The sequence below is a fragment of the Myotis yumanensis genome, unplaced genomic scaffold (genome assembly GCF_028538775.1).
Source record: "Myotis yumanensis isolate MYYU_CA2020_CCGP unplaced genomic scaffold, mMyoYum1.0.hap1 SCAF_13, whole genome shotgun sequence".
Lineage (NCBI taxonomy): Eukaryota > Metazoa > Chordata > Mammalia > Chiroptera > Vespertilionidae > Myotis > Myotis yumanensis.
The window spans coordinates 49613358-49626412 of record NW_027223764.1 but is presented as its reverse complement, the minus strand read 5'-3'; the positions used below and the strand labels follow the sequence as shown (position 1 = coordinate 49626412).

Sequence of the window (13055 nt, the reverse complement as noted above, 5' to 3'; positions counted from 1 at the left end):
TGGGTTTAAGTTTGTTGTCACAAGATTGGCATGAAGATGGTCTGCTTTATAAGATCCCTGGTGGGGTTAGCCTGGAGATTAATTCACCCCTAGTATTGCCGACAACAATTAAGGCTTAACTACAACAAGACTGTGCACAAAGACCACAAGGGGGTGCACCAAGAAAGCATAAAAAATGTGGAGACAAAAAAACCTGACAGAAATGGAGGATATAGAGCTAAAAAACGCACTTTTGAGGGCTTTCAATAATTTGCTAGAAACTGCCGATAAACTTGATGAGAGCCTCAGGAAATCTAATGAGACCCTCGATGTTGTGATAAAGAACCAACTAGAAATGAAGCATACACTGACTGAAATAAAGAATATTATACAGACACCCAACAGCAGACCAGAGGAGCGCAAGAATCAAGTCAAAGATTTGAAATGCGAAGAAGTAAAAAACACCCAACTGGAAAAGCAAAATGAAAAAAGAATCCGAAAATATGAAGACAGTGTAAGGAGCCTCTGGGACAGTTTCAAACGCACCAACATCAGAATTATAGGGGTACCAGAAGATGAGAGACAGCAAGATATTGAAAACCTATTTGAAGAAATAATGGCAGAAAACTTCCCCCACCTGGTGAAAGAAATGGACTTACAGGTCCAAGAAGCGCAGAGAACCCCAAACAAAAGGAATCCAAAGAGGACCACACCAAGACACATCATCATTAAAATGCCAAGAGCAAAAGACAAAGAGAGAATCTTAAAAGCAGCAAGAGAAAGAGACTCAATTACCTACAAGGGAATACCCATATGACTGTCAGCTGATTTCTCAACAGAAACTTTGCAGGCCAGAAGGGAATGGCAAGAAATATTCAAAGTGATGAATACCAAGAACCTACAACCAAGATTACTTTATCCAGCAAAGCTATCATTCAGAATTGAAGGTCAGATAAAGAGCTTCACAGATAAGGAAAAGCTAAAGGAGTTCATCACCACTAAACCAGTATTATACGAAATGCTGAAAGGTATCCTTTAAGAAGAGGAAGAAGAAGAAAAAGGTAAAGATACAAATTATGAACAACAAACATGCATCTATCAACAAGTGAATCTAAGAATCAAGTGAATAAATAATCTGATGTACAGAATCAACTGGTGATTATAATGAATCAGGGACATAGAAAGGGAATGGACTGACTATTCTTGGAGTGGAAAGAGGTGTGGGAGATGCGGGAAGAGACTGGACAAAAATCGTGCACCTATGGATGAGGACAGTGGGTGGGGAGTGAGGGCGGAGGGTGGGATGGGAACTGGGAGGAGGGGACTTATGGGGGGCGGGGGGAAAGAGGAACAAATGTAATCTGAACAATAAAGATTTAATAATAAAAAAAAAGATCCCTGGTGCAATAATGAATAGAGGAACTAAATCAATTCATCCAAAGTGAAATAAAATAATTAGTAACAACAAAACAAAAGTGATGACCTCACATAAATATTTGCCCACTGGCCCATCATCATTATAAGAATACTAGTGATCCCACCATGCCAAGGGACACCCCAAGTCCCATTGGGCCGGGAGACCCAGAGTCAAGTTCCTGCCCACCCGCACCTGCCTCCCCAGGCACACAGCGCCACCCACCGCCCAAGCCTTGGCTTTCACACAGCCTCCTGGTGACCAGTCTTTTGTTGTTACGACATGACAGCATCCTGGCCAAGGGGATTTTATAATAGAGATTGAAGAGCTCGCCTGGAATAAGAAACGAAAGCATGATTAAGAAAACTTTTCAAAAAGGAGAGTGAGGAGAGCCAAGATGGCGGCATAAGGCATAAACCTGTACGTGCTACCCCCCAAAACCACATTAAAAATAATAACTATAAGACAAAACAGCTATCATCCAGAACCATGGGAAAGCTGGCCAAGTGGAAGTTCTACAACTAGAAGGAAAGAAAAAAGTGCATTGAGACCAGATAGGAGGTGCAGAGGCCCCAAGAACAGAGGTACAGAGCTGCGGGTACGAGGTGGCTGCACCTGGGTGCACAGTTTTTTTCAATCGGAAGGGGATACAAGCTCTTGAATGCACTGAACTCATTTACGGCGAGATTCTGGCGTCCCAAACTCCTACGGGGAGAAACTGGACTGTCTTGTAGTGGATCAGAAAGCGAGGGTGGCTTTCTCACAGAACTGCTTGCAGGGATCATTGTTACTGTGGGGGCGCAGGACTCGGGGACGCAGAGACACGGAGTCGCGGAGACGCCAGGAGTCACGGAGACGGCTGACCAAAGCCATTTCTGTTTGCTCCGTCCTGGTGATTCTCTGAGACCCTGCCCCACTCAATTTACATCCCCACCCAAGCTGTGCGCAGCAGCACAAAGGAATGACCTGCCATTTTGCAGCCTAACCTAACAAGCTGCAGCTAGGTCAGAGAGCTCCAAAACTTCCAAACCCCCAAAAAGGGGAGAAATCTGCTGATATCGCTGTAGCTCCTGCTGAGTGGACTCACACAGTGGTAGATTTGGAGATCCAGGAGCCAGGGTACCCAGTGGTCAGATACCAGATTTCAACTCCTCACATCCATAAGGGACACACTCAAGAAGCAGACTCAGGTGCATGGGTGCATGCATGTGCATGTGTGTGAGCATGGGTGCGTGCGTGAGTGTGCAGGTAAAAAAAGAAGCAGACTCAGTGAGCATCAAAGTTCCACTGAAGCAAGTCCTACCCCATGAGGGTGTCTCCAGCACAGCAGTTCTTCCACTATAGACACAGCGTGTCCTTGCAGTCAGCCAAAAATTCAGAGACAAAGAAACATGTCAGAAATGAAAGAAATGGAGGAAAGCAAACTAATGGAGAACATAGAGTTCAAAACCACAGTTATAAGGTTACTCAAGAATCTTCTATGAACCTCTGAGGTACTTAGTGAGACCTTCAAGGATCTTAATGAGAATGCCAAAAAAAAAAAAAAAAAAAAAAAAAAGAAAAGGAAAAGGACCAGTCAGAAATTATGCATACACTGACTGAAATTAAAAATAATATACAGAGCCGAAACCGGTTTGGCTCAGTGGATGGAGCGTCGGCCTGCGGACTGAAAGGTCCCGGGTTCGATTCTGGTCGGGGGCATGTACCTGGGTTGCGGGCACATCCCCAGTGGGAGATGTGCAGGAGGCAGCTGGTCAATGTTTCTCTCTCATCGATGTTTCTAACTCTCTATCTCTCTCCCTTCCTCTCTGTAAAAAATCAATAAAATATATTTAAAAAAAATAATATACAGAGATCCAACAGCAGACTAGAAGATCCCAAGAATCAAGTTAAAGATTTGAAATACGAAGAAGCAAAAAACATCCATCTGGAAAAGCAAAACAAAAAAAGAATCCAAAAATATGAAGATAGTGTAAGGAGCCTCTGGGACAAATTCAAACATACAAACACCCGAATTATCAGGGTACCAGAAGAAGAGAGAGAACAAGATACTGAAAGCCTATTAGAAGAAATCATGACAGAAAACTTCCACTACCTGATGAAAGAAATAGACTTACAAGTCCAGGAAGTGAAGAGAACCCCGAAGAAGAGGAATCCAAAGAGGACCACACCAAGACACATCATAATTAAAATGCCAAGGGTTAAAGGCAAAGAGAGAATCTTAAAAGCAGCAAGAGAAATATAGTTAGTTAGCTACAAGGGAATACCCATACGACTGTCAGCTGATTTCTCAACAGAAACCATACAGGCCAGAAGGGAGTGGCAGGAAATATTCAAAGTGATGAATAGCAACGACTTACAACCAAGATTACTCTACCCAGCAAAGCTGGCTCACAATCCTGCTCATGACCATGCATGTTTGTAGCAATCTCAGGATCAGTGGAGTTGAGAGGCTGTAGAACCCATGCAGCCAATTGGAGAGAGTGAATTTTGGCTCCACTTTGAGGCCATTCACCAAATAAGATTGAAATATAGTTCATGAATGTGCCAAAGGAAACTTAATAAAATATTTATATTAAAATTATTTTTCTATTCTGTTTTTCTTTGTATCTGAACTACCAGAGAGAGCACCCTAAACTTAGGTAGTTCTTGATGAGTATTTGTTTAATGGGAACACACCAAAAAATCCCCACATAGATTGGATCTGACAAGTAAATGTAGAGAGAGGCCTCTCCCAGGTGCCCTCCTTCTGCAGGACTGCAGGGCAGGGGTGAGAAGTGGCCCGGGAAATGCTGAAGGCTGGCAATGTAGGGGTGACAGGGCAGGATCAGGCATCTAGCATACCTAGACTGTCACATCGCTGTGTTTTCAATCCCAGGAGACTCTCCTTTAGGCACTGCACCTGGGGGCAATGCCAAGAGTAACTTTGTAATGTCGAGCAGAACAGTTCTTTATTTTCAATTAAAGTCCATTCTGCTTACCAGAGGAGCGGGAGACTACTTCATGTTTAGAGGCACATATCAAACCAGTCATCAAGGCAAATAGAAAAAGGAAAGAACAGAAACTGTTAAGAAGAAAGGAAGATACACATACGATGACTCAGCAAAGAAGGATTACTGCAACCAAGCATGAGAGTTAAGGCCTAAATTTTCTCACAGCCAAGAAAACAAGGAGAAAATGGACTGGTAACCACTATATAATTCTTTTTGTTTTCTGTAAGGGTTAGGGGGATTATGCTCTCCCCTGAGGGGAATGTGTTCAAGTTTATACTGTGCATAAAGGACAGTATCTTTAGATATAAAATTGTAGAAGACAGTCATGTACTTCACATGGATTGGTTTACCCATATGTAATGGTTGCCCCCTAGTCAGAGAAACAGTAAAAATCTACAGGAAAAGCTCAAATTCTTCCATTCCCCTTCCAGCCTTCTCCTCTGCCTGTTCTTTCCCTGACCTCGCATCTGGTCGTCTTTTCGGAGCTCCTCTCTCTAAATGCATCTGCCTGCCATCATTCTTCCTCAAACTAGGATTGAGGCCACCACATACCTGCAATTTACTTTCCAATTCTTATCAGCAAGTAGTGGAACCCATGCAAGTTAGCTCCGGTGAAGGTGGCATAAATCTAAAGATACAGGATTCTCATGAGAATCTAAAGATTGTAACTACAGTTCATCCAGGCTTCCCAGGACCTGGAACAAGAGGATTATATGGATTCAAGAAGACTCTCCAGACAGCCTCTCTCACTCCCCCACGGGCTAAGGGCTCGCAGTTCCCTTCACTCAGGGATATGAGATGACGACCTCTTGCACAGGGCACCTAATGAAACCAGGGGCTCCAAAGACAGGCCTTTGGGCTTTAAGCAGCACATTCCCCTTGGACATCAGGAATTGGGAGGACTGAGGGACCTCTTGAGCCCCACTGTTTGCCGAATCCTTTCCCAGGCTGGCTTTTGGACCAAGAAATGGCAGGCCTATCTGAGCTGCAGTTTTCTCTGCTGTGTCTTGCAAAGAGTGAGGACCCGAAGGTCATGGCTCAGTGCATTCATGGACAGGAGGCTGGTGCTGAGACCTCTGTGGAGCCTGGAATCTGAGGTCCAAGAGAGAACCAGGCCTGGGTGTCTGTGCCAAGTTGAGGCTGGAGGAGAGGCGGTAGGTTGGTGGGAAATGCAAGGTTGGCAAGCATCTCCCTGCCTAATGCACTGAGTGGCATGTGAGCTCCCTGTGCTTCCATCTCTATATCTAAATGGCTCTGTCAAGGCTTCTCCCTGCTAAAGCTGGAGGAGTCAATGGTCACACAGATTCAGATCCGTGGGGCCCATTTCAGGAGCAAACGCTGCAGGATCTCAGCACTGTTTTCAGTCTTTGTTACCTGCCATTTTGTCCAAAGTCATTGTGGCCTGAACACTGATCACCTGTTTCTCAAGTCCATAGAAAGCCAGACCGAGAAAGTTAGAATGGCGAGTCCACCTTGCTCTCAAGAAGGGAACCTTGAATTTAAACTACATGTAAGTCAATGGTCTCCTGAGAGAATATAGACCCAGCCAGTGGGATTTGCTTCTGCAACCAGAGGGAAATCTTGCAGCATTCAAGGCCCGGCTCCAGCTGGCCTCTGCACCTGGAATTGCAGGGCCTCATTCCTGCAGGATCATCTTTCTGTGGAGCCCTAAGGCTCTGCTGTTCTCACTCTCAGCCATGCCCATGCCAGAGGATGGGGTCTTGGGGTACAGGCTAGTGGCCTGGCACTCGCATTCCTCAACCCTCCTTTGTGCCCTGGGCCACCTGCTTCCCTCTGTGTGGCTGTCAGAGGTCCACCAGCGCCGGGTCACAGTCAGAGCTGGACTTGTATTTGCAGGTGGCAGAGGGCCTCTGACCTGGAAGGTTGTTTGTTATAATTGTGTAACTGACCTGTGCATTAGAACCCGCCAAGAATCAGGGATTCATACCCATTAACCAGGAAGAGACCAAATGTCATCATGGGGATGTCGGGAAATGAACTTTGCAAAGTGATGTCTTTGTAACCTTGAGTGCCACCTCATGTGGCTCTTCAGAGTGCCAGCAGAGCTACCTGGAAGGCTTGGCAGAGTCATAGGGTCATGTTGGCTCCGCTCTGGACTCCGTGCATCAGAAGCTCAGAGACCTTCACTGCGGTGAGGTCCCTAGGCCATCAAGATGTTTGGCCAGTTTTGGAAACCACTGCTCAAGGAAATACAACCATCCTAGCAGCTCTCTGCCTGCCTTGTACCTTCACAGGGAGACCCAGAAGCCAGGGGGCCAGGGCTTCTCCATCCGTGTAGCCCTTCAGAAGGTGAAGGGGGTCCTGCTTAACTCCACAGTGTCTGATGTCAAATAACATCCTTCAACTGCTCATGTCCCACTAGTAAAACGCAACTGCTGACTCAATTCCTTCCCTCCACATTTCCAGGGTCTGACTGCCTCCTGGCTTCTAGCAATGGGCCTGGGTCTGGAACATCTCTGCTGAGTGTCAGAGAAGGTGAGGCACTGCACAGGTGAACCCTGAGTGGGGAATTGTGCACATGAATTTGAGATCTTTGTGCATGTGTGAGTGTGTGAGTTTCTGTATAGAAACCAGGAGACCCAGTGGTTGAAATTCCCAGCAACCTGCTGTTAGCAGCCTCAGTCCATAGCTCCGCACCCCCGACACTGAGCCTATATCCAGTGCCTTACTATGCACACCCCTCACTGAGGAGCATTGGCTTTGGGTGGTGTCAGGGGCTCTGGGTGAGGTATGTGCATGCTTGGTCATGGACAAAGTGTTCACAAATGGCCTTGAGCTGAGCACTACAATCCCAGGGTTCAACAGAGATTGTGTGGGTGATAACATGATACCTCTCCTGCAGGTCCTGGCTCTTAATGGAACCATTGTCCTCCCGTTCAAAGCCTTTATCTGACCATTGAATGTAAGGTTACTCCAACCCCAGTCCCCATTACAACACCCAAGTTTATTTTCTTATTGGCAGTGGTGGACATCTGAAATCATCCTGACCATTTACTTGTTGGATTTTGTCAGTGTAGCAAAGTCATTAAGAGTATGCTGGAGCCCTGGCTGGTTTGGCTCAGTGCCTAGAGCATCGGCCTGCAGACAGAAGGGTACCAGGTATTTTTCTGGTCAAGGCCAATGCCTGGGTTGCAGGCTTGATCCTCTGTGAGTGGTGTGCAGGAGGCAGCTGATCAGTGATTCTCTCTCATCATTGATGTCTCTTTCTCTCTCTCCTCTGCCTTACTCTCTGAAATCAATAAAAATATATTTTAAAAAATAAAGAGAAGGCGCTGGAGTCAGACTGCCTGTCTTCACACCCCATGCACATGAGGTCCTGAGCAAGTCACATACACTCTCAGCGTTGGTTCTTTTCTTGGTAAACATGGGTTATGAATAGTGCCCCCTCACCGGGTTGTGAGGAGTAAATGTACTGGCACAAGTAAGGCAGCCAGAAGAGCACTGGCCATAATGAATGTCATGCAAGCATTCCTTCTTGGTGTTACAGGGATTAGTATGATCATCTGAGTCATACAATGAAGTCCCAGGACCCATAACAGGTCTGGGAACCACCTCACTCTCAATAACTGTTGAATGAATAAATGAATAAACTAATAAACAAAGGAACTGCAGTCCCCAAAAATGTGTGACCCCACAACCTCTCTGGAGTTTGACTCAGCACCAAGCTGGAACCAAGAGAGAAGCTGTGAGACTTATTTTGGAATATGGCTCTGGGCTCAGGTGCTGTAATTGGGCTTAGCTGGGCAGCAGGAGCAGTGGCTTAATGCTGCCCTCTGCTGGTGTCTCTAAGACATGGCTAGCAAACTCAGAGAACCAACATGGGGGCCAGGTGAGTGGTAGGGCCCTTGTCTGCAACTTCAGATGTTCCTGCTTTCTTCCCTTCTGTCCTGATTTCTATGCCCAGTTAGAATGCATTTCCTAAATGCCCCTCCCCTGTAGGGCCAGAGGCAGACACACTCTCCCACTGGGTGACCAGACAGCCCTCATGTCCAGCAATCCCTGGAACTGGTGAATTCTCTGCTCCTTGTCTGTGTATCTCTCATGTCCACACCTTCACTGTGAGATCTTCAGAGTGCCACCTCATCCTCCTTCTTATCTGCCCTCCTCAGATCTCTGTGTCTAGGTCAGTGGTGGCGAACCTATTAGACACGTGTCAGAGGTAACAGGCGAACTCATTTTTGGGCGGTTGATTTTTCTTTGTTAAATGGCATTTAAATATATAAAATAAATATCAAAAATATAAGTCTTGGTTTTACTATGGTTGCAAATATCAAAACATTTCTATATGTGATACAGCATCAGAGTTAAGTTAGGGTTTTTCAAAATGCTGACACGCCGAGCTCAAAAGGTTCGCCATCACTGGTCTAGGCTGATGTCAGAATCCCTGAGAGGCTAGAACTGGCTCTGTGGAGGCTGGGGGTGTGGGCATCCCCATTAGCTACCTCTGTGTATCTCTGTGAAGTTCAACCAGAATCAAGCTCTATGCTACCCTCTTTCCCCTTGCCCCCCTCACCCCCACATCAGCATCAGCCAGGAGAGACTGTGCACTTCTCTCTGAACCAGGTTCCTTTTTACAACATTGCGAAGTGTTTACCTCTGACCTTTGTGGTACAGAGGAGTTCAGGCTGAGGACCTGTAACTAAGGAAACTTGAGAGACTGCCCTGGGACCCATGAGGACACCTAGGAGACCTCAGCCCACATAGAGATGGTGGGGATCTCCTGCAGGTCTCCAGTGGCGATGACATTGTTGTCCCACTAGATGTTACTCTGTGTTGTAAGTGTCCTTGGGCTTCTTGGAAGCCCAGCTGATGGGAGCACCGGAATTATTGCAGGAGACCCAGAAGGTGCCTTCACTTGCTCACTGATGCAGCTCAGTGGCTCCTCTGGTTGGGTTCCCTCAGGTCCTGTGGAGCCGTGTCCTCTTACACCAAGAACAGCAAACACTAGCACACATGTTGCCCCTCTCCTCCCCCATATCAGCAGCAGGCATGGCCACTCAACTGCCATATACTCAGCCGGGATGAGATCCCGGAGCCGTTTTAACCCTGCAGTGACTACCAATGGATCTGAGATGGTGTGTGGAAAAGAACCCACTGCCCAGCTCTGCCTGGTGCTTCTGCCGAGTTCAGCTTCTTGTTCACTTAACAAACCGTGGCATTTGCGTTCACAAAAGCACTATCAGAGTCCATAGGAGAGTTGCCTGTGTGACCCTTTACCCAGCAAGTACATCCTTTGGAAAGTAAACCTTGACCTCCTTTGAGGACCCTTTCTTGTGCTCTGTCTGCAGTTCCTAGGTGAGCCTCTCCCCTTACATGAGGCCTGGTTCCCAAGCATCCCAAGGGCAGGGACCAGGAAAGGTGGGTGCATTTAGGATGCACCATGTGGAAGGCGTCTGGGGAGTCCAGAGGTGGAAGCACCCACAGTCCGAGATGGAGGATGGATAGATGCTTCCGAGATGGCTTAACACCACACTCAATGTCCATGCTTTTATTTTGTCATTTTTAATAATGAATGTAAAGTACATTTTCCTCTAGAATAGTTTGAACTCTAGTCCATAAATTTTTGGAAAATAATTGCTGTTTAATTTGAGTTTCTTTAATTACTACTAAGATTTTACATTTTTTCATGTTTCATTACTATTGGCCATCAGTATATCTTATTTCATGAATATTCTCTTCTCATTCTTAGATATTTCTCTTCTCATTCCTACTTCAATAGTCATCATTTTCTTGTTGATTTATGTTATATACTTTGCAGATAAATAAGCATTTCAATTTTAATCTTACGTTGCTTTATTTTTGACAGAGAAGTTTTATATTTTAATTCAGATTTTGAATTTTATATGTAAGTAAAAAATATGATTTTATTTTTCTTCTAAATGCTTAACCATTTAACTGAGAATTATTAATTGAACCATTCATTATTTTCCTATAATCTTGGTAATCTATTTTTATCATGCATATATGACATATATGTATAGACATACTTGGGTACGGTTTTGGTGACCTTTACATTTTGGCTCATCTATTTCTGTGTTAGTAACACACTATTACAATTTTGTTAGTTTTATAAAACCTTTTAACATAAGAGGACCAACTCCATTCTCATTATTTCTTAAGTAATTTTTCTGACTCTTCTAGGTTGTTTATTCCATCATAAGGCCTCCTGATGAGGTCCTCCAGCCTCAGTCCTTTTTGGAACTGAGTCTTTAGAAAACTCACATCCCTCTCGTCCTCTTCCTATCCTCTCAGGCCTCTGTGGCCAGGGTCAGTTGTCCTGGGATTCCTCAAAACCCAGCAGCACTTGTACCCTCCCTTTCCTGCCCCAATGCAACACTCTGATCACAGAAAGCATTCCCTTGGCCTGAAGTTGTCATCTGACCTTTGACCTTGGCCTGAGCCCAGCCACTTACATGTGAAATGAAGCACTCAGGGAATTAATAAAAGTGCAGAGAGGCTGGCAATGGGGTCACAGTGCTATTTCCTCAGGTCAATGGGCCTGGAAATGTCTTGAAAACACTTTATTCAACCGTACAAACAGGCTTACAAATAGGAATTCAGGATTTCATTCACTCAACTCTTTCATTTTTTCACTCTGTCTTCTTACTGAACAAATATGAACAGTACCGTTTTGCTCAGGTAGGAGAGCCCTTGTGAGTCCCTCTGTGGCTCAAGGTTGTTTGATCAGGCAGCCTGAGAGAGACTGTATTGCTTAGGTAACTGAAAGTCAAGTAGGTTAATATTCAAATTTTATGCAGTAAAGATGGGCTACGTATGCTGCAGTGACTACCTCCATATCGCACTCAAGGTCCAGAAAGATCCATCTTGATAAATATTTAGCTTATAAATAGTTTGTCTCCTTTAGTAGATACCTGGGTTCTTGGCTCTAGTATATAAACACCGGTAGCTTGAAAAGATCAAGCACACCATTAAGCTTGAATTAAGGATATCCAGAAGACAAGAGTGATTGAGAATATTCTGAACTTCAGCAACTCAGTTCTCAGTGTTTTATGTCGAGGGAATTCAGGACAAAGTTAGAATATCCTAACACCAGCAAACACCAGAGTGCGCCCCACTGTCAGCTCAGGCTGGGAAGTGGGTTGGTTGAGGAGCAGGAGGGTTGAGAACCAGGAGGTGATCTGAGAATATACTATTGAACTGAGCAGGGGTTTCCCCATGGAGCTGCTGTGGTTGTCACCCTCCCACGTGGAAGGGCCCCAGGCTGCTCCCAGGATGTCACCTGGCACTGTGAGGATCATAGCATCTCCTGAGAGGTCAGAGTCACGCAGTCCTGGCTTCACTTGGCACCCAGGCTACTATGCTAGGGACCAAGACTACTATGCGTCGGGCTGGGCTAATGCTGTTTAAGGCCCGTGTTCACCTCTGCCCATGAATGTGAGTGTAGGAGAGGTCTCTGTGCTAAGAAAGGGTTAAAACCTGAATTTTTGAAATACTTGCCCTAGTCCATGGCTTTCGTCGGACTGTGTCTACAGAACCAAAATGACCCTCCTTACTTGTTCTCTGTGCTGGAGAGTGAACCAGACCCTGTGCTGAGGTGGATCTAAAGGGCCTGGGATTTCCCCATTCCTGGCCTTCAACCCCACAGGACACATCTTTTCTCCCTATTGAGTCAGTTATGCCATTTCCTTCTACTTTTGTCAAAGAAATAGGTTGCCTTATGTGCTGGGATGGGAAGTGGTCACTTTTAGAAGGACTGCCAGACCACAGTGACCTTTCATGGGTCCCAATGGCCATACTGTGCTGTGGGGTCCATCCTCAGGCCTAGTCTATTGGGCCAGAGGTGGGCATCTGAGACAGGCAGATTCACTTCCACAGGAATTTTGACCTGATATCCAGCAAGCGTTTCTGACCTCTGTGTGACACATGACTCTGTGCTTGGGCAGTTGAGAGCCTGAAGCAGAAGAAGGTGGTGGGAGAAGGAGGAAGAGAGGCGAGGATGCAGAGAGGCAGAAGCAGGGAGACCGCACAGCGTTGCTTTTGCACACGCAGTCCTTAAGCCACCTCAGAACTCTTCATTCTTACAAAAATTCTTCTCTGGGCTTAAACCATATCTACTGCTTTTTCTTTTTTATTTGCAATGAAATACCTTTCTAAGCTCCCTGGCGGGTGGTATCTAGTTGTCACTTCTGAATTGAAGATTATTTGCTCACTGTTGCATAACTGACATATTTCAGAAGCTGCCAGGACTTGGCCTTTTTTTTTCAGTAACGGGAAAAAGGTCTCAGCAGAGAGACTGAGCTGTGTGCTGTTGGGAGGTGTGGTTTTTGTTGTTCTTTTCCTTTTCTTTTTTTTTAACCTATCAATAATCACTTTATTTAAATGATTTTTCATTTTTAAATTATAGGTGACATACTGTGTTATATTAACTTCAGGTGTACATCCCAGTGATTAGTCATTACCTAACCTCCTAAGTGATCATCCCGATCAATCTCGTCCCCATCTGACACCATGATTATTACATGTGGCTTTTGCTTTCAGACCTGCTGTCCTACATCTGAGGTGTGGCTGTGAGTGGTGGGAAGAGGGGTGTGGCCTCCGGTTCCTGGGAACAAAGGAGGGCTGGTTTCCTGTCTTGTTGCCTCTCCTATGAGCCTGGGCTTCTTCCAGGTGTCCTTCCAATTCCTTAA

The 13055-nt window shown here is 45.5% G+C and overlaps 1 pseudogene; it reads left to right on the top strand.

Moving 5' to 3' along the window:
- Positions 1 to 13055, top strand: part of LOC139022070 (mannose-binding protein A-like) — a 45730-nt pseudogene that overhangs the window by 976 nt on the left and 31699 nt on the right.